Here is a 20,969-nt window from a genome sequence, read left to right on the forward strand (position 1 = left end):
ACTTCAGAATGTGGGGAACGCCACAAATAGATCTATTTGCAACAAAATAAAACTCAAAATGCCAAAACTTCGCATCCAGGTACCCACAACATCAGTCTCAGGGCAATGCACTATGGATGAACTGGTCAGGGATATTTGCGTACGCTTTTCCCCCTCTCCCACTTCTTCCATATCTAGTAAACAAGTTGAGTCAAAACAAACTCAAACTCATACTAATAGCACCAACATGGGCAAGGCAACCTTGGTACACAACACTACTAGACCTTTCAGTAGTACCTCATATCAAACTGCCAAACAGATCAGATCTGTTAACACAACACAAACAACAGATCAGACATCCAAATCCAGCATCGCTGAATCTAGCAATTTGGCTCCTGAAATCCTAGAATTCGGGCACTTAGACCTCACACAGGAATGTATGGAGGTTATAAAACAGGCTAGAAAACCTACCACTAGACACTGTTATGCAAATAGGTGGAAAAGATTTGTTTATTACTGCCATAATAATCAAATTCAACCTTTACACGCATCTGCAAAAGATATAGTAGGATACTTACTACATTTGCAGAAATCTAAACTAGCTTTCTCTTCCATTAAAATACATCTTACAGCAATTTCAGCTTACCTGCAAATTACGCACTCAACTTCATTATTTAGGATACCAGTCATAAAAGCGTTTATGGAAGGCCTAAAGAGAATTATACCACCAAGAACACCACTGGTTCCTTCATGGAACCTCAACATTGTCTTAACACGACTCATGGGTCCACCTTTTGAGCCCATGCACTCTTGTGAAATGCAATACTTAACGTGGAAAGTTGCATTTTTAATTGCCATCACATCTCTAAGAAGAGTGAGTGAAATTCAAGCACTTACCATTCAAGAACCATTTATTCAAATACACAAAAATAAAGTTGTTATACGGACCAATCCTAAATTTTTACCAAAAGTAATCTCACCGTTCCACTTTAATCAAACGGTAGAATTACCAGTGTAATTCCCACAGCCAGATTCTGTAGCTGAAAGAGCACTACATACATTAGACATCAAAAGAGCACTAATGTACTACATTGACAGAACAAAACTAATTCGAAAGACAAAACAACGATTTATCGCCTTTCAAAAACCTCATACAGGAAATCCAATTTCATGCTATCTTAAAGCTAAAAGAGAACTGCCTATTACACCAAAGGCACACTCAACCAGAAAGAAAGGTGCTACCATGGCCTTTCTAGGAAATATTCCAATGAACGAAATATGTAAGGCAGCAACATGGTCCACGCCTCATACATTTACCAAGCACTACTGTGTAGATGTGTTAACTGCACAACAAGCAACAGTAGGTCAAGCTGTACTAAGAACATTATTTCAAACTACTTCAACTCCTACAGGCTGAACCACCGCTTTTGGGGAGATAACTGCTTATTAGTCTATGCACAGCATGTGTATCTGCAGCTACACATGCCATCGAACGGAAAATGTCACTTACCCAGTGTACATCTGTTCGTGGCATTAGTCGCTGCAGATTCACATGCGCCCACCCGCCTCCCCGGGAGCCTGTAGCCGTTTAGAAGTAGATCTTAAACATTTGTACATTTGTAAATATATTACTTTAAACTTCATTATGTACATACGCATTCACTCCATTGCATGGGCACTATTACTAGCATACACAACTCCTACCTCACCCTCTGCGGGGAAAACAATCTAAGATGGAGTCGACGCCCATGCGCAATGGAGTCGAAATGGGAGGAGTCCCTCGTTCTCGTGACTCGAAAAGACTTCTTCGAAGAAAAACAACTTGTAACACTCCGAGCCCAACACCAGATGGCGGGATGTGCACAGCATGTGAATCTGCAGCGACTAATGCCACGAACAGATGTACACTGGGTAAGTGACATTTTCCATATATATATATATATATATATATATATTCACTGAAACATAACACTAAACTCACAAAAATACTGAAATGTACCAGCTATAATTAACTTGTTCCACCACCGTGCGCATTGATTGTCATCAATGATGTCATTTCAGATGTCATCGGTGATGTTATCAATGATGTTATGGAACATGTCATGAGTGAGGGAATGTGTGTGGTCATAAGCAGTGCATGGTAAGGATGCAAATTAAAGTTACTTCAGGTAACTACACTTGGTGAATTTTGGTGGCATTTGAGTTTCAAATATTACTGACCTTTGTGTTTTTTCAGTGAATTTCTGAGTTTTTCTAAGGTAAAGTAGGATATAATTTCCATACCTAACTATGCGCCTGATTTAGAGTTTTTGCGGATGGGTTACTCCATAGGATATCATGGAATTGTAATACGGTGGATGGGATATCCATCACGTTTGTGATGGAGTAAACCCACCTGTCAAACTCTAAATCAGGCCCTATAACATCACTTTAACCTTTGGTTTTTCAGTGAATTTCTAGTGTTTTGTTAACATAAAGTAGCTCTCTCTGGAAACACATGCAATTCACACTGGCCGTCGTTACCAATGAGAACTTAGGGGCAAGGTGTACTAAGCATTCTAATGGTTACAAACACTCCAATTCAGCATTTGCGGCAATTAAAATTCTTTTCCTACATACCAATCCTATTTGAGTCCGAATTTTTTTTATAGGTTGTTACCACTATTTGCTCATTTAATGAGAACATTCTGTAATTTTGTATATGTTTTCTATGTTCATTGTGTTAAAATTATTTTATTCTGAGCTTGTTAGCCAATTTGCAAGGGTTTATGCTCCATATTACAGCATTATAGCCTGCTCGTTAACCCCGCTCCCCCACTGTTCTGCCAAATATGGAATCAAAGCAAATTAAAGCATTCTGAAAAGAGTCTTCTCCTCAGCCAGTTTGGCCTTAAGGTCCCTGAACGCTGTCAGCCTGTTGTGATATTATACACATGCCCTTTGAGATATAGCCAGTGATATCTTGGCAGCCATTCCAGACGAATTCCGGAATGCTTTTGCTCAAGCAATTCAAGACAGAAAGAATATGGTTAAGTATATGTTGAGAGCTGGTCTGGACACAACTAACTGTATATGTCATACCATAGACACCAGTATAGTGAACAAGGGCTGTGCCTGGATGCATGCCAGAGGGTTTTTAGAGGAAATACAAGCATCCCTTGTGGATATGCCATTTAATGGCTCCAGCCTTTTTGAAGAAAAAATCTGACTGGAGCACTTCAAATACAGCTGTGCTATGGTATGCTCCTTGAGTAGGCTATACCCAGCCTGTGAATTCCACCACAAATACTAAAACTAATACTAAAACTTTATATAATACTCTTGGGGTCTTATGTATTGCCATACGCAGTATCCACAACCTGTGCGACAGCCCGTTGAGCTCTTTTGTGGCTCCAGAAAATGTGGTGGTAGCTGAGCAGAGGTGGCCATTTATTTTTACCTCTCCTGCCGGTGTGCAATGACCTCAGATCAGTGGGTGTTGCAGGTTGTTTAGCATGGTTGCACTCTCCCTTTTACAACCGTTCCCCCTTTATTTGTTTTTCTTCAGACTTTAGAAGATCATGCCTCTGTTCTTGCTCAGGTAGCTCAGTCACTGCTGGCCAAAGAGGCTATTGAGAGAGCCCTGAGGAGTGAAATAGCAGGAGGTGTTACTTTCAGTACTTTTTGGTGCTCATATAAGACAGAGGACTGAGGCTGATACTAGTCATTTGGTTTCTGATCTTTGATGACCTTCCTTCGAAAGGACATGTTCAAGATGATGACTCAGGCACACGTTATTGCCCTCTGGATCTGGGAGACAGGTGGTGTCTTAGATTTAGTGGATGCACACTTTTATGTGCCGGACCTACAGTCTCACAGATGTTTCCTTCAGTTTGTTGAGGAGTTGCAGCACTTTCAATTTACTATCCTGCCCTTCAGTCTCACCTCAGACCCCCAGATTTTTATAAAGGTGATAGCGGTGGTTGGGGATGTACATACTTTTGTACCTCGACGACTGGCCGTTAAAGGTGGGATCACTGTCAGTCGCACACCAATTGGTATGTATTTGAATGTTTAAGAATTGGTAAATAGAGGTATCCATTATAAGAACAAGTTACTTCCCTTTGGTAACACTCTTTTCTGATGGCTACTCTATCTAACTAGTTCTTGTGGGCAACCCCATAGTACGTGACGAAAGATGGGCCGTGGTACCTGAGGCAGTTCTGGGAGGGGGGTCATTAATATCCTGAAAAGTCTATTGGCTATTCATACGGTACGCTGGATATAATCAAACTCTATCAATTTAAATCTTCTATTTCTAGAGACTCTGTCTACCTGCACATAACCCTTTCTTTTTCCTCACCTCCAGATTTCCTGCCTACACCTCCTTGGTTGACTTGATAACACATACTCTAGAGGGTTATTTGGGCTTACCCTTGCATAATGCATTAATGCCTGTCCCACTTAATTTGAAATATCTGCCTCTACAATATTTAGGGTGGATAGTCTTGCTGTGTTTGGCAAAAAAAAAGCCTCACAGTGAAGTCAGGTCAGTAACTGTTTTAAGGAAGTTGGCCTCCATTGACTGAGAGGTAGGGTCCATCTTGCAACATGCTGTTGTTGAGCTGCAAAGTAATAAAGCTCACAATGAGGTGCACCCAGCCCCCCCTTTCAACAGTGGATTAATTGCAAATCTACGCTTGCCATCTTTCCATATGAAAGATGTGAGTACAGTGCCTGGGTCCCTTGAATAAGAGGTGCAGTAAGTTTCCAAAAATAATAGAGTATGAAGAGGAGCATGACAAATTTGAAAAATGTAACTCCACCTAGCCCCTCTAAAGATAATGTCTGCCAGAATCATATTCAGTGTCTATGGCTTTGTATACCACCCCCCCAACAGAAAAGTACTACATCTGTGACCCCATACCAATCGTTTCCAACACTGGGTTCAGATATGATCACTCAGAGAGTCAAGTGCATTTTAGGGCGAGCGTGCAAGCGCTTTTCGACCTGTTATAAGTATTCTGTGGGCTTTCAACCACGGTCATTTCACATCCATCACTTTCATTCGTTCGTGGGCTTGCCTTTCAAAAATCCCTTGATGTCATTGGTAAATGCTTTACGTTTGTCCCATCTTGAGTCGGTTTTGTTACTGTCTTGCAGACTGACCCTGCTACATGCATTATTGCATGACTGCCGATATACTTCAGAGTTGGCAAACTATTTTTTTCTTTTGTCGTTCCCCTTCGTGCTCTATGGCTCTCACAGCACGAACAGCGCAGAACAGCAGCACAAACTCCATTGGCAGTATTGAAGCGCTGATCACATTGTTCACACTGTTACCTAATCAGAGTCATTTCTTTTGGCTCTCCTCTTCACGCTCCATAACTTTCACAAAAACACTTGTAATTGATAAATGCTTTTTAGAAATCCTCAAAGTGGCTCTCCTGACACAATGGGAGAGCCGATACTACAATATTCACCCCACCCTGGAAACTCGCCCAGTAATGATTTGCAGGCATTCTTTTACAAAACATTTTTGCCCATTACTCAGCCTGTGGTGGTCCTAGGACAATGGCACCACCACCAAAATGTTTGGCACAGCACACTCTTTCTGTCTATGTCATCTCTGGGTCCCCATGCTAGGTTTGTGGGGACCCCCAAAATAATAGCCCCTCTCACCATTCACTGTACTTTTAAGATCTCTCATGACTGGAACTTTTGTTTTACAGTAGTTAATGTGTTAAGGTCATTGTTTGCAATGTTATTGCAGTAGACCTGCCAGCCCTGAGCATGTGTAATGCCCTACGTCCTCTAGGGGCTAAATATATGCTTGTACTGCATTATTTTCTGCCATTCTGTTTTCATGTGGTTATGCCTTGTAGTGGCTAACTACGTGGTTACATGGTCATGTTTCTTATAAATGCTATTTTTATTGTGGTGTTCTCTAGAGGCTGTTCTGAGTATTGCAGTCAACTTACTACAATATTTGCAGCACTCAGAAACTCGCCCCATAGTGCTTTGCAAGCATTCTTTTACAAAACATTTTTGCCCCTACCTCAGCCTGTGGTGGTCCCAGGTCAATGGGACCATCACCAGTACGTTCATGGCAACATTCTCTTTCTGTCTACATCATCTCTGGGACACTAAGTTAGAGGGGACCCCAAAATAATAACCCCTCCTATGATTCAGTGGCTGTTTAGGCCCTCTCATGGCTGGAAATTTTGTTTTACTTCTCAGAGTAGTTTGTGTTTTAAGGCCTTTGTAGGATCATTGCAGTAGGCCTTCCAGCGCTGAAATGACGTACAATCTCTAGGGGCTAAATATATGCTTGTACTGCATTATTTTCTGCCACTGCCATTCTGTTTTCATGTGGTGATGTTCTCTAGGGGCTAACTATATGGTTACATGACCGTGTTTTTTTTATAAATGCTATTTTTATTGTGGTGTTCTTTAGGGGCTGTTTTTAGCATTACAGCCAGCATACTACAATATTTGCAGCACTTGGAAACTTGCCCTATAATGCTTTGCAGAGCATTCTTTTTTCAAAACATTTTTGCCTATAACTCAGCTTATGGTGGTTCTAGGACAATGGGACCACCACCAAACCCTTCAGCACAACACACTCTTTTTGTCTAGGTCTTTTGTTTTATAGTGGAGAGTAGTTTGTGTTTTAAGTGTTTTGTTTGTAATATCATTATAGTAGCCCCGGTGTTCTCTAGGGGTTAAATATACGGCTGGACTGCATTATATTCTGCCATTCTGTATTTGTAAGCTCTCTTATGCCTGGAACTTTCGCTTTGCATCTGGGAGTTGTTTTATTTTTTTTAAGAACCTTGTTTAAAAAAATATGCCAGAAAGCCTACCAGCTCCTTAGTTGTATGTAGGGCCACTGGAATTAAGTAGTAGAAAGGAGTAAAATATGCAACAGGGTAGACCAATTAATGTGGCAAAAGCAGTCCAGTTATAAATGTACAATGCCCAAAGCTCCAGTTCAAGTGAATGTGTGACCTACTACATTGCAAATGCTTGTTTCTATATCCAGCAGAGGAAAATTGCATTTATGAGGCCAGGAGGTACTGAGGCCAGTGCTCTGAACAGCTTTCTGATGTTGGAGGATGAATTATAACCCAGGATAAACCCTCTCTGGCTTGAAATATCTATCACAGACAACAATGGAAGCAGTCAGGTTGAGAGTACTTTGGCGAGTATGTTATGGCGAGTATCTTGTGATCTCGATTCAGTGTTGACAGGGGTCTGTCTATATGAGGCTGCTTGCTCTAGCTTGCTTTTCCTAGTTGTATCTAGTAGAGTACCCACATATTTCCTGTCATTTAGCTCTAGGAGTTTAGGGCACAATCTGGGGGCAAATTTATCATAAAATTAAATTGAAAGCCCATCCTACCCATAGTATGGTTTGCTTCCCTAATGGGTCCAGACAAAGGTGATATGTCACCTTTCCTGCTGACTTTATGCATCTCCCTGCTTTGGGCTTCTCAACCGCTATGCACTTCTTGTAACGCTTCAGGCAGCAGGAGACAGAATAGGACTCCCCACCACTGCAGGGCAGTCCCTCGCACTGCACAGTCACAGGTGTTACTTATTGTTTGAAAGAGCATTTCCCTCTGCTTCCCCCTCTGCCTCTATAGGATGCATACCTTCTATCAAACACATCGAGACCACCACCGCTGCCTCTGGGCTTGAACCTCAGAATCGGTCTCTGGTGGGAAACCAGCATTTGACTTCTACTGGCACCCGTCTGCGGTTTGTCTTTGCTGTCTTTTTCTCATTCCCCAGACCGCACACATTCATGTCCTGTGTTTTACTACGTGGCTCTAGTTAAACCTCAGGGCTGTCAGCCTGTGCTTAATTTTTAAATAAAAACGTGTCGGTGCCCAAAGCACTCCTTTGAAAAACATGGCTACTGCAATTAAATGTGCGAGCACAGAATACTGAGGCAGCTAAAGCCATCTCTGGCCTCTTTAATCCATTTACAGCCACTCCCTGCCCCTTTAGCTCACTCTTGCAGCTTGCAGCTTTCTACTTTCTCCTTTGTGACGCTTTTCTCTTTCTTCATTTTTCCCTTATGTGTCTTTTGCTCACAGCAAATGCCTGATACAGAAAAATAAGTACCGGCCCTCAAAAATAAGTGCTGGTGCCCCCCACCAGCAACCACCAGCTCAAATTAGGCACTGTATGAATCATTTTGCTTGTCCCTTAGCTTTATGGGTCTCTGATCTATGCAGCAACATCAACACTATTGGGCATGTAACTTTTCACATGGCAGTATCATGCTCCCTGGTTGGATTGGGATACAAAATAGGCCCGGGGACCCAAAAAAAAGTGGCCCAGAATTGTGTATTGCACCTTCTTGCAAAACACTGCTTCAGTGTTTTAAATATTAAAAGGGAGAGGGGTGGGGTGGCAGGGTGTAAAACAGGCATGTTTTCTTAACTTCACTGAGATAAAAAAAAATGCATATATCGCCAGGACTCTGCATTGATTAATTCACACTGGTGAACCACATCTGAATATAAGTGAGGCCACTTCTGCTCAGGCCCTCTGCCTGCTCGATCTGCATACATTAACGGGCCGGCCCAGTGAGAGATTGGGAATGACACCTCTGCCGCCTTTGTAAAGGGGAGTTAATAGAGGCCCATCTGCCTCCGGTAAGGCCACAAAAGCGGCCCAAAGCTGCAATTCAGCTGCCGGCCAATCCCCCATTGCCCGAGCACCTGCTGTACTAATCCGACCCTGCTCACAGACGGAGTGACGGTTCACTGTTGAAAAAAGAAAGGATGAGAACGAGGTTCTGCCGACAAGATTTGAGACTTAGAGCCAAATTAACGGCACAGTACTCGTTTTAAAATAATTTTACCAATTTGCTGAAAAAGTAGAATATATGAGGTGATTTGTCTTGTGAAAATAGAGGAGTAAGAAATACCCTCTGGATAAGGATACAATTTGGTGACTATCATTGAATTTTGATATTAGTACAATCCACTATGAAGGCAGATATGGAATGATTATGGATTGGGAGAATATAAAATCGTCCTGAGGAAGGTGGTAAAAAGGACTGTAAAAAACCACCCAAACGCTTTGACGCAAGTTGAATTGCTGGACTCATTGGAACAGGCCAAGAAGAGTTGAGATATTGGTTGCATGAATCAATTGGCCACTGTATACCTGATATGGGACAGCAAAAAGTCAATAGACCAGGGAGGGTGTATTGTGTGTGGTCTCCCAATTTCATTAGGCCAGAGATTATGCAGAGGTTCCCCGTGGGGTCTGCTGGCTTTTTTGTGATTGTTTGTTTTTAATGTTCTTTATTGTGTATGGGATTATTTATTAAATATTACATTTTTATATTCCTTTATTAAGATTTAGTTAGTTGAGTGAATGAATGTATGAGAAGGCAATTGAGTGGTAGATAGCATGATAATTCCCACATGGGGTTATTTCTTTTAATTATTGAATGTCTTGTCAGCCATGCTGCTGGACATGCTCCCGCCATACCTGTTGTTAGGGCCCTGAACCAAGGGAGACGGCCTTCAACATCCAGTATAGCCCCACCAGGGAAAGGCTATATTGTAATTAGAACATCACAGCCACTGACAGTAGAATGCTCTAAATTAAACTAACATTGGCAAAGCCAATAGGTCTGGCTTTGTCCTCCAGCCTTTTTGCAATTCTTGTTTTTCATGGTTTTTGCAAAAATGTATTGTTCAGGAAGCTGCCAGGCCCTCATAAATCTAAACAAAACATAGGCTAAAGGCAAAAATGTTGTTTTGGTCTCAAAAAAGTACACATTGCCATAGTACTCCCAGACACTGAAGGTAACTACTTTGTGAAAGGGCAGCAAGTTTAAACTCACAATGAAGTCGCAAATGGCTGAAGTGGGCTGAGACATTGCCCCCTGATCCATGCTGGAGTGGGTGGAATAGAAAAGTGAATGACAGAACCTCAGACTAATGGCAAAGTATGGCTGAAAACCCCTATAGGTAAAATCTATAGGTCTTGACTAAAACAGACTTAGAAACTCCAATCAGTCTGTCATTAGCTGTCAAGAAAGAAAGAAAAAAAGAACAAAGAAAGAAGGGAATAAGGAAAGAAATAAAGAAGGAAAGAAAGACTGAAGGAAAGAAGGAAACAAGAAATAATTAAAAATGATGGAGGAAGGAAAGAAGACAAGGAAGAAGGAAAGGTATGAACAAAGAAAGGAGGAAAAAAAGGGAAAAAAGAAGAAAAGAATGAAAAATAGAAAGCGAGAAAAAAAGGAAGGAAAGAATGGAAGACAGGAATAAAGAAAGAAGGAAAGAATGAAGGAAAGGAAGAACGACAAGGGAGGAAAGAAGACAAGAACGAAGGGAAGAAAGGATGAGGACAAGAGATAGAAAGAGAGTTGGGAAGGAAGCAAAGAAAAGAAAACATGTGGATAAAGGAAGGAAAGGTAAAGAAGGAAAGAAACGTGTAAAAGAAGAAGCAGAGAAAGGGAAAAAAGAAGGAAATGAGGAATGATAGAAAGAAATAGGAAAGAAGGAAATACACAAAGAATGAAGGACAGAGAAAGAAAGAAAGAAAAAGAAGAGAGATAAATATAGAAGGAAAGAAAAAAGAACGAAATATAGAAGGAAAGAAAAAGAAAAAAGAAGAAAGAAAGAATACAAGAAAGAGGAAGGCAAGAAAGAAAAGAAAGGAGGACAGAAAGAAGAAATGACAGTCAGTTAGGGTTGTAAAGATAGAACACCCTCATGAGATTATATTCAGAGTGCATGTGAGCAGCTGGTATGGTGTAAAAAAACAGCAGTCAGATAAAGAAAGTAATTTGCAATAGCATTGGCAGGAGACAGGAGTTGATAAAGATGGAATGTACCCCGTGCTCTCATCTGGTAGAAAGCCACCCGTTATCACATCAGACTCTACAAGCAAAGGCAACACTAAAGTAACAATAAAGTAAAAATACAAATACTGCCACTGAAGGGAAGTACCTCACATGAGGGTGTGCTCCTTGTCGGAGGGGCTAGATGTAGTCACTCAAAGTGAAGTTAGCCTGTAGCTGAAGTAGGCTGACCCATTACCCCATGCCTGATGGTGTAGCGGGGAGAAGCAAATTGTGAATGACACAGGAATAGACCAATGGATGAACAGAGGTGGCTGAAAGCCCTCTAATAGTAAGTATATTATACATATAATTTTGGTAAAATCAAATGGTCTTGGCTAACGCGAGACCTAAAATGAAAAAAGAGATAGACAAGCATTGGAATGTTGGCCCTGAGCCACTCCATTGTCTTCAGTGGACTCCCAAAATTCCAATGTTGTAGTAAAATAAATGATAGCCAAGTCTCTGTAGGAGTCTGACACTTTTTCCTTGTGTATAAGTATATGCGCTCCTACTACATATTTGTGTTCCACTTCGTTCTTCCAGGTATGCATTTGCTTCTTTAAAAAATCACACTATAGAGGAAGAACATTTTCCATGGAGACAGCTTTGGTAGCGAGCATTTTACCCCTGACCGAGCAGCACAAAGTTCAACTGCGATTTAGACCATTAAAACATGGTAGCATCACATTGTTCCATGCGTGGTACACAAGCTTAGGATACACTGCTCTTTACAAGTGTATACATCATAACAAAAGAAAGACTACTTTGGGTTGGAATGCAAGGAGCAACCTCATGAGCTTGAAGCCTCCCTGAGCGAGATAAGAGGAGTGCAGCAACCTACATATTGTTGGGAAGTACCTGATCTCGCAAACATCCCAGCAAATATCTAGACAGTGTTGTTTGCATGTATTTAAAATAACAATACGTTCTAGTGATCCTGTGGGTAGACAGGGGGTGTTGTGAGACAGCTGGCAAAGAGTACGGGATCCTTTTGCGAAATGTGATTATTTAGGAAATACTGACAGAAAATTACTAAGCCTCTTCTTGGAGCCTCTGCACTAGTCTCCTTTCAGCTATGATCAAAGCAATATGAAAATTTGCTCAGTGCACTTAAAGCATACTTTTGGTAGTCACATCCTTAATTAACCACATGGGAATCCCCAACGTTTCTGGATTGAAAAGAAAGTCCTGCCTTTGGGCCAGGGCCTTATTGAGCACTGTCTAGCTCAATGAATCTTGGGAAGTGTAGGTATTGGTTGTATAGATTGTGCATCCCGTCACAGAGAATCTTGGGTGTGTAGTTTCATAGTGAAAAGCTTCTTGCATCCACCCATCAAGAAATATCATTTAGTTGCTTAGACAGACTAATGCAACTGTAACCCTCGCAGCTTTGTCAACATTTGCGCCAAATGAGAAACACTTCAGATATCAGCTTAAGGAAATAAATTGCACTGACTTTCCAGGCATGAACTGCCAACCCTATCGCAGACTGCCACAGACTCTAACAATATTAGAAATTCAGCATCTTAAACAACTTCATAATGGCCTGTTTAGTTAAGAAACTGTTTTTAAAGAAGGTGCTTTCTTTCAAATGACTGTCAGAAACTGTCAAAGGTTATAATGCCTAAGATTTTTTTATATTTGTTCAGCCAATAACTTTAGGATTCTTCCATTCTGGTGCAAGTCAGTCCTACAGGCAAACACAGTCTGCAGAGCTCAAGATTCTGGTCTTTTTCCTGATTTTTAGTTTGCAGACTAGTATTGCGAAATTACTTTTTCCCCCATGTCATTCTTCTTAATTTTAAGGATATTACAAACTCGAGGTGTCTCTTCCTAGCTCACGAACCTGCTTAGGTCCAAGGATGTTGATCCACTACAATGCGAGCAGTAGTGAAAGTGACATCCTTTAGTCTTTGACTCTCTAGTGACACAGGATTGATCCCTTCTTTCCCCCTTAGACCCTCAACAATCTCTTCTGCAATGCATGCTGAAAGACCAGGAGTGCTGGATCCTTGTCCGATTTTCAGGATAACTGTATAACATAAATATACATACAATTAGTCAAACTGGAACTCATCTACAGGGTCAGTGAGTGACCTGAACTGCTGGCTTGGATCCAGCTTTCTGGACACCCACGGGCTAGAGGAAGGGCACAGAGTGGTAATAACACAAAGTTAAAAGGGCTCATACCAACTGGCTATAGACAGTCTTAGCTGTCTGTTTCCAGACGCCAATGCACCCCTACATTAGCGGACCCGGTATATTGTGGGAAGATAGATGCCAATCACTTGCTGTTATGTAGGCAGTAATATTGCTCTGTGTTTTTTATCCTAATATGTAAGACCTTTTTTTGTGAGACTTAAGGGCCTGCTTTATTGGATATGCATTGGATGCAGCGCCAATTTTCTTGCACCCCCGTACTCCCCTAATTCCACCATGTGTGCGCCGTATTTATGATGTGGAAGACCATGGCGGTATTAGGAACAACAGCGTCAGAATTTTTGATGCTATTGTGGCGCTTTGCTCCACTGACGCTAGTGGAGCAAAGTGCAAGGAGGCCCATTGATTACATCCTTTCAGCAGGCGTTAAAAATGGCGCCAAAAATGGTGCAATGAAATCTTGTAGGTTTTATTGTGCTATTTTGTGGGCCTCCCTGCGCCGGAACCCCCCCTCCTTTGCATACATTATGCATGGAGCATGCATAATGTGGCACAAAGGGTTACAAAGTGGTGCAATGCATGCCTTGCTCTACTTTATTAATATGGCACAGCGATTTTGCAAGTCTAACGCCACCTTAGCATAAAAACATTGTGCTAATGTGGCACTAGGCCTTCTTAAATTTGGGCCTAAGTACTCTTAAATCAAATCTTCTTCTCTACTTAAAATGACCCCCTTAGATTGATAGCTGCCCTCCTGACAATTTTCTGGAGAGTGGTGTTAAATTACTTCCTGGTTTTAATTAAATTTAAACAGGCCAATCGAAGGCAGCATTCTGGGCCTGTGTTCTGGCAGACTTTAGAACATCGTTCTACAACCATTGCATATTGAAAGGTACTTTTGATTGATGCAATTCATTCCAAACTACTGACACAATAGTGACCTCATCAAACAAGATCTGGTTTACCAGAGCAGATCGCACGGAGCTGCTCACAGTAATGTCATAGAAAGCTGCATAAATATTAAGGGGCCTATTTATGAGTCCGTTTGTGTCGCTTTTCCACCACGCAACGTGGTACAAGAGCAACAAAAACCTTACATGTGGTTTATGAAGCCACAAAAGGCAACTTCGCATGGCCCAGAGTGGCCCCATAAATATGGTGTAAGGAAATGCAGTGCAAATTGCTGCATTGCTTTACTCTGCCCTGGGAAGGCATTCAATGGGCATTGTGTGGGTATTCCCACGCAACTCCCGTGGTTTTTGACACATTCCCAGATTTACCAGAACTAGTAGACCTGGGAATGAGCCAAAAAGATATGCCTTCTCAGGTGAGGCATAACATGGAGGAATATCTTTATCTTTCCTCGTTACTTCCTCTTACTATGTGTGCTGCATTCTGCAGCACACACAGAAAGAGAAATATGCCTCTCAGGATTGTTTGTGAGCAGGGAGGTATTCCTCCCTGCACAAAAACAACCTACATGCAACCCAGGCACCCTTGCACCATGGTGCAAGGGTGCCTGCGTTGCCGCTAGGCTGCCAAAAGGGTGCCAGTGCAGGGAAAAAGGAAGGAATGCACCGTTATTGCCTTAATTATGGCACATTCCTGCCCTTTCCCTGTCACGCATTGCAGCACAACAAGATATCTTACTCTGCATGACATTCTCGTAAATAGACCCCTAAATGCCTATACATGAATAATAAAATAGCGTACTTTCAGTCGCCTTTTGGCTCCAAGGAACTAACGTCAGCAGTTATTCTCTTATACTCAGCATGAAGTATCAGTTAACAATCAGTTTTACATAGATCCTGAAAATAAAAACGCTTTGAACAGCTGGAGGCCCCTTGCACTCTTGGGGGCTCTTTCACGCCCCTGCTAGGAGTCCCGGATACCACTGTTGTTCTTCAATTCCAGGCCTGTGCTCGCACACGCCGACCCTGCGGAGACTGCAACAAACTCAGTCACCATTAGTTTGGCTACACGCAAAACCTGAGGGTCTGAAAATGAGACAAGGGGCTAAAGGCAACTGAGAAGGGTCACCTCTGCCTTATAATTTTTTACGTAAATTATCTTTTTATGGATGTGGTGCAGAACTTTGTGCTGATGTTAGAACTGGGATTCTCTCGTAGGGGATTTCCATGTATAGTCATAAGCATTGAATAGTTCCACGCGCCTGCGGGGACCCCGGAGCACTGTTCTGTAATGTATTCTTCAGTGTAGATGTTAGCCTTTCTTGAAAAAAGGCCTGTTAACCCACTTAAGAATATCACTGTGCAGCCTAGGTGAAAAGCTACACAGGCCAAATTGTTTATTCTTGAGGTTGGAAAGAAAGACAGCTGTAGTATAGATACACCTTTAAACACTTATTTATTCTAGAAATGTAATAAAAAATATATTCTCAAACTTTATTTACACCTCCAAATGAGAATAAAACAATGCAGGGCAGTGTAGCCCATAGGCTGCCATTATACAGGATGTAAATAGAGCTGTGCCTTTAAGAAAGGAAAGTCTTCCTGTATCCCATCATGCACAGCAAAAGGCAGTTGCCTCAGTTCTTTTTTCCGGCTCCTTCTGACAGGACCCTGAAGCATTGAGCTCTACCTTACAAAGCTTTTTTTGACAAAAATTCAATTAAAATCCTTTGGATTTCAATTTCACTAGACGTTTCTCATCTAGAGTGAACATTTTCTAGCCTTTCCTGTCAAATTCTGACAGAAATTTAAAGTTTTTCTGTTTTTAGAATGCCTTCTCTCTTTGACAAATGCCCTAGTTGTGGCAGGAAAAGGGCCAAAACAGACCCACACCAGGTCTGCATTATTTGCCTACCATCAAGTCACAAACCTGATGCCTGTGACATTTGCAAAACTTTCTCCAGAAGAACTCTTCGCGACAGGGAGAAAATTCGGCTTCAGGCAAGAGAGGACAGGAGAAGAAGAGGGCAATCTGTCACAGAGCGAGGAGAAGGTCAGTCTTCTACCAGGGCTCTCACTGTGTCCTCTGGAGCAGCTGCCAGACCTGCTCACAAACGCCATAGGTCTCCGACGACGTCGAGAGCATCGACGTCGAGACCGGGAACGGCGCCAACATGCTCGCCGTCGAGGACCGGCTCACCGTTGAGGAAGAGACAACGCTCGACGTCGACAGCCGTATCATCGTCGAGACGGCGTAGACACTCGCCATCAAGAAGGTCTTGGTCCAGGTCGCCGTCGCCGCAACAGGGACGATCGACGTCGGTGGACAGTACTCGACATCAAAGACGTTCGCCGTCATCCCATCGCCGTCGAGGGAGATCACCGTCGAGGGGCTCTCAACGACGAGAGGAGTCAACGCCGAGAGGTACTCATCGTCATCGTACTTCGCCGTTGACAAGTGTGTCGACGTCGAGGAGGCACTCAAAGAGGCCAAGGAGGGTTTATACCACCTCAGAATCCTCGGCTTCTCTCATTCTTCTACCAGCTTCACCTCAGCCGTCTCCTCAGCCGTCACCTCTACCACAGACACCTCTGGCACCTACAGCTCCTCCGCCGGCTCCTCCTTCAGAGTCCGCTCCAGTGACTCCGGCGGAATCCCCAAGATATTCCCGACGCTCTTCGAGACGCTCTTCTTCCTCTCGACACCATCGCAGAAGTGAATCGGTTCAAAGATCTGCCCGTTCACACCATAGACATTCCTCCTCATCCACGAGGGATTACTCTCCCACTCTATCTTACTCACCGTCTCCGAGAGTTTCTCCCATAGACGACGTGAACACCTTCCAAGAGGTTCTAGTTCGCGGGGCTACCAAATTAAACATCCCGCTGGCAGTACCCGCTCCAACAACCTCAGTTATTTTCGAGACATTACGCCAGCGTTCATCTTCAAGACCATTACTACCGCTGGTCCCAGGGCTACTTCAACCAGCAATGGACATATTTTTAACACCGTCCACAGCTAAAACTGCTCCTTCCAGGCTTATAAAGAAATATCGTCCTCCGGAGCAGGACCCTTTATTCCTGAGGACAGATCCGGTGCCTGACTCAGTGGTTATAGTGGCTGCAAAAAAGTTGCATTCTACATCTCCGTCTTCCTCTTCACCACCGGACAAGGAGAGCAGAAAGATTGATGCCGCAGGCTGCCAAGTATGCTCTACCTCAGCCATCACAATGAAAGCAGCCAGTGCTACTGCACTGTTAGGCAGGTATGATCGTGCCCTTTGGGACTCTGTGCTGCAATTTGCGGAACATCTCCCTAAAGAGAAAAAAGAAGATTTTTGGGAGATCGTTAGTGAAGGTGCCATGGTCTCCAGTCAAGTGATCAACGCCGCTGCCGACTCTTCGGTGCTATCCGCCCATAATTATGCTCATGGAGTGTCCTTAAGAAGACACGCCTGGCTACGCCTGACGTCACTTAAACCAGAGGCGCAACAGAGAATTCAAAATTTGCCCTTTTCGGGTTCCACTTTGTTTGGCTCTCATGCTGACGATGAGATGTCGAGAATGAAAACTGAACTAGACACTCTGAAAGCGGTGGGCATCGAGAGACCAAGAGAGCAACGGAAAACATTCCGTCCCTTCCACCGTAGACTCTTTACTCAGAGATATCAAACGCCGCAGTGGATGTCTTCAAGACCCCAGCAACAGCAACAGCATCAAAGAACCTTCTCGACCCAACGAAAGCCAACAAGGGGTCACTCAACACTGCAAACCCAGACAGCTCGTCAGTCACCAGCGTCTAAGCCCTGAATCCTCTCTTCCCCCTCCTCCGTTACCCACTCCGGTAGGGGGAAGTATCTCAAATCATCTGGACGAGTGGCAACGCATTACATCAGACGCCTGGGTGTTGAATATTGTGCGGAATGGCTACTCTCTCAGGTTCATCAGCCCTCTGCCGTCTATTCCACCCAAACCAGTGAGTCACCACCTCAACACTCTCAAATTAGAAGTAACAACCCTATTACAAAAGAGAGCAATAGAACCTGTCCCGATCAATCAGCACGGAAAGGGAATCTACTCGAGGTATTTTTTGGTACCAAAGAAAGACAAACAAGAGTTTCGTCCCATTCTAGATCTAAGGGTAGCAAACAAATGGATTCGCAGACAGAAATTCAGGATGCTATCCTTACACCAAATCTACCCCCAACTTCGTCAGGGCGACTGGCTCTGAACAATAGATCTTCGCAACGCTTACTTTCACATTCCGGTGATCGAGAAGCATTGAAAGTTTCTAAGGTTCGTTGTCGGAAAAAGTCATTACCAATTCACAGTACTGCTTTTCGGCCTCAAATCAGCACCGAGAACTTTTTCCAAATGCATGGCGGTGGTGGCAGCCCATTTGAGGAAACATCGAATATTCGTCTACCCCTATCTAGACGATTGGCTCATAAAAGCTTCCACGTATCTGGAGGCTCAACAGCATTTCAACTGGACTCACCAGCTTCTCCAAAGTCTGGGCCTTCAAGTCAATCTCTCCAAATCCACAGCAACACCTGTTCAGAGGCTGTATTACTTAGGTGCCATCATAGATACCAAGCAAGGAAAGGTGTTTCCTTCGGAGGAACGACGATTATCAATCCTCCAAAAGTGCCAGCAGCTCGAGAAAACACCTCAGACCACTGCAAGAGCGATATCCTCTCTCCTGGGCTCGATGGCGTCTTGCATCTACCTCACTCCCAATGCTCGCCTCCATATGAGACCCTTACAGGAATGTCTGGAGGATCAATGGTGTCAACTAGTGGACGATTGGGAGAACAGCGTCCTTCTTTCTCCCCACGCCATACAATCCCTCAAGTGGTGGTGTTTGCCGAACAATCTTCTGGAGGGGATTCCATTCCAACAACAGCCGCCAACTCAAACCATTGTCACACACGCATCGCTGCTCGGATGGGGAGCGCATATGGGTCACCTTCGAGTCCAAGGCACGTGGTCACAGAGAGCGCGACTGTATCACATCAACCTTTTGGAGCTTCGCGCAGTCCATCTTGCGCTCGAGGCCTTCCACCCATCACTGAAGACGAAAACTCTGCTTCTCCAGACGGACAACATGGCCACCATGTATTATTTAAACAAACAAGGAGGCACCAGATCCAAGACTCTGTCGACAGAGGCTCAAACAATCTGGCACTGGCTTCTAGCCAGGAACCTCTCACTAGTGGCAACTCACCTTCCGGGCATACAGAATGTTCAAGCAGATGCCCTCAGCCGCGCAATGGACGAAAACCAGGAATGGGTTTTGCACGACGTCGTCCGTTCCATTTTTGCCATGTGGGGTACCCACTCTATAGACCTATTCGCAACCCCAGAAAACAAAAAATGCCAAAACTTCGCCTCCAGATACTACCATCCAGGAAAGCTGGGGAATGCCCTGGGGATAAACTGGTCAGGAGCATTTCTTTACGCCTTTCCACCGCTTCCCCTGATACCGGCAGTCCTCCTGAAGCTGTCCAATGCTCACTCCAAGATGATTCTCATTGCCCCAGAATGGCCACGCCAGTGGTGGTTTCCAGACCTCCTTCACCGGTCACTCAAACCACACATCAGGCTGCCTTGTCGCCCAGACCTTCTCACGAAGTTCCGAGGTCAGATAACTCATCCCAACCTCTCATCGTTGAATTTGGCAGCATGGCTCCTGAGTTAGTACAATATGGTCACCTGAACCTACCTCAGGACTGCATGGAGATTCTAAGGGAGGCAAAGCGTCCCTCCACAAGAACAGCTTATGCCTGCAAATGGAAAAGGTTCTGCGTGTGGTGCTTGGACAATAATGTCGACCCAATATCCTGCGGAGAGGAGACTATTCTGCCATACTTATTAAGTTTGGCAAAGTCTGGATTGCAATTGTCATCAATAAAAGTACACCTGGCGGCTCTAATGGCATATAGAAAGAGCCCTTCCCAATCCTCTTTCTTCAGGATTCCAATCATAAAAGACTTCCTGGAGGGTTTGAAAAAGGTCTTTCCTCCCATTAGAAGGCCATCTCCTCCATGGGAACTGAATATTGTCCTTTCGCGTCTGATGCTACATCCTTTTGAACCAATACATAAAGCATCACTCCAACATCTTACGTGGAAAACTGCTTTTCTGGTCACAATCACATCAGCTCGTAGGATCAGTGAGATCCAGGCCCTTTGCGCCCAAGAACCTTATACGGTGTTTCATTCTTCAAAAGTAGTTATGAGGACACATCCAACATTTTTACCTAAAGTCGTTTCAGACTTCCATGTGAACCAAACCATTTCATTACCAACTTTCTTCCAGAATCCTTCTACCCCTGCCGAGAGAACCCTACATTCTCTCGACGTAAAGAGGGTTTTAAAATTTTACTTGGACAGAACAAAATGCTTTCGCAAATCACAGCAGCTGTTTATTAACTATGGCCCAGTTAGAACAGGTTTAGCCACTTCCAAACAATCCTTATCCAGGTGGATTGTCTCATGTATCATATTTTGTTATCAGTTAGCAAATAAATCTCTCGATGGCAGGCCAAAAGCCCATTCCACTAGAGGGAAGGCAGCGACTGCTGCCTTGATGAGAAATATTCCTTTGACAGAAATATGCAAAGCGGCTACCTGGAAATCTGTCCATACCTTTACTAAGCATTGCTGCCTTGATTCAGATGCTAGGGCAGATGCGCAGGTCGGACAGGCCTCTCTCAAGAATTTATTTGCATAATTTATGGTTTCAGTATTGCTCGGTCTACTCCACCGCGGTTATGGGGATGGGCTTGCTAATCTATTCAGTGCTTATGACTATACATGGAAATCCCCTACGAGAGAAGGAATGGTTTCTTACCTGTAACTCCAGTTCTCTCGTAGGGGTATTTCCATGATAATCATAAGCAACCCTCCCTCCTCCCTGGTGGAGTTGACATAAGAAAATTTGCAATAATGATAACAATGTTGTTAATACAAAGAATGTTCATCTTTCTTCATGTCATGTTACAAGCCTACAAAAAAGAACTGAGGCAACTGCCTTTTGCTGTGCATGATGGGATA

General features: G+C 43.5%; 1 protein-coding gene across 3 annotated transcripts in view; it reads left to right on the top strand.

Moving 5' to 3' along the window:
* The window catches only part of HR (HR lysine demethylase and nuclear receptor corepressor), a 316,649-nt gene that overhangs the window by 265,657 nt on the left and 30,023 nt on the right, over nucleotides 1-20,969 (top strand). The window lies entirely within an intron of this gene.

Source organism: Pleurodeles waltl, chromosome 11 (genome assembly GCF_031143425.1).
Source record: "Pleurodeles waltl isolate 20211129_DDA chromosome 11, aPleWal1.hap1.20221129, whole genome shotgun sequence".
NCBI classification, from domain to species: domain Eukaryota; kingdom Metazoa; phylum Chordata; class Amphibia; order Caudata; family Salamandridae; genus Pleurodeles; species Pleurodeles waltl.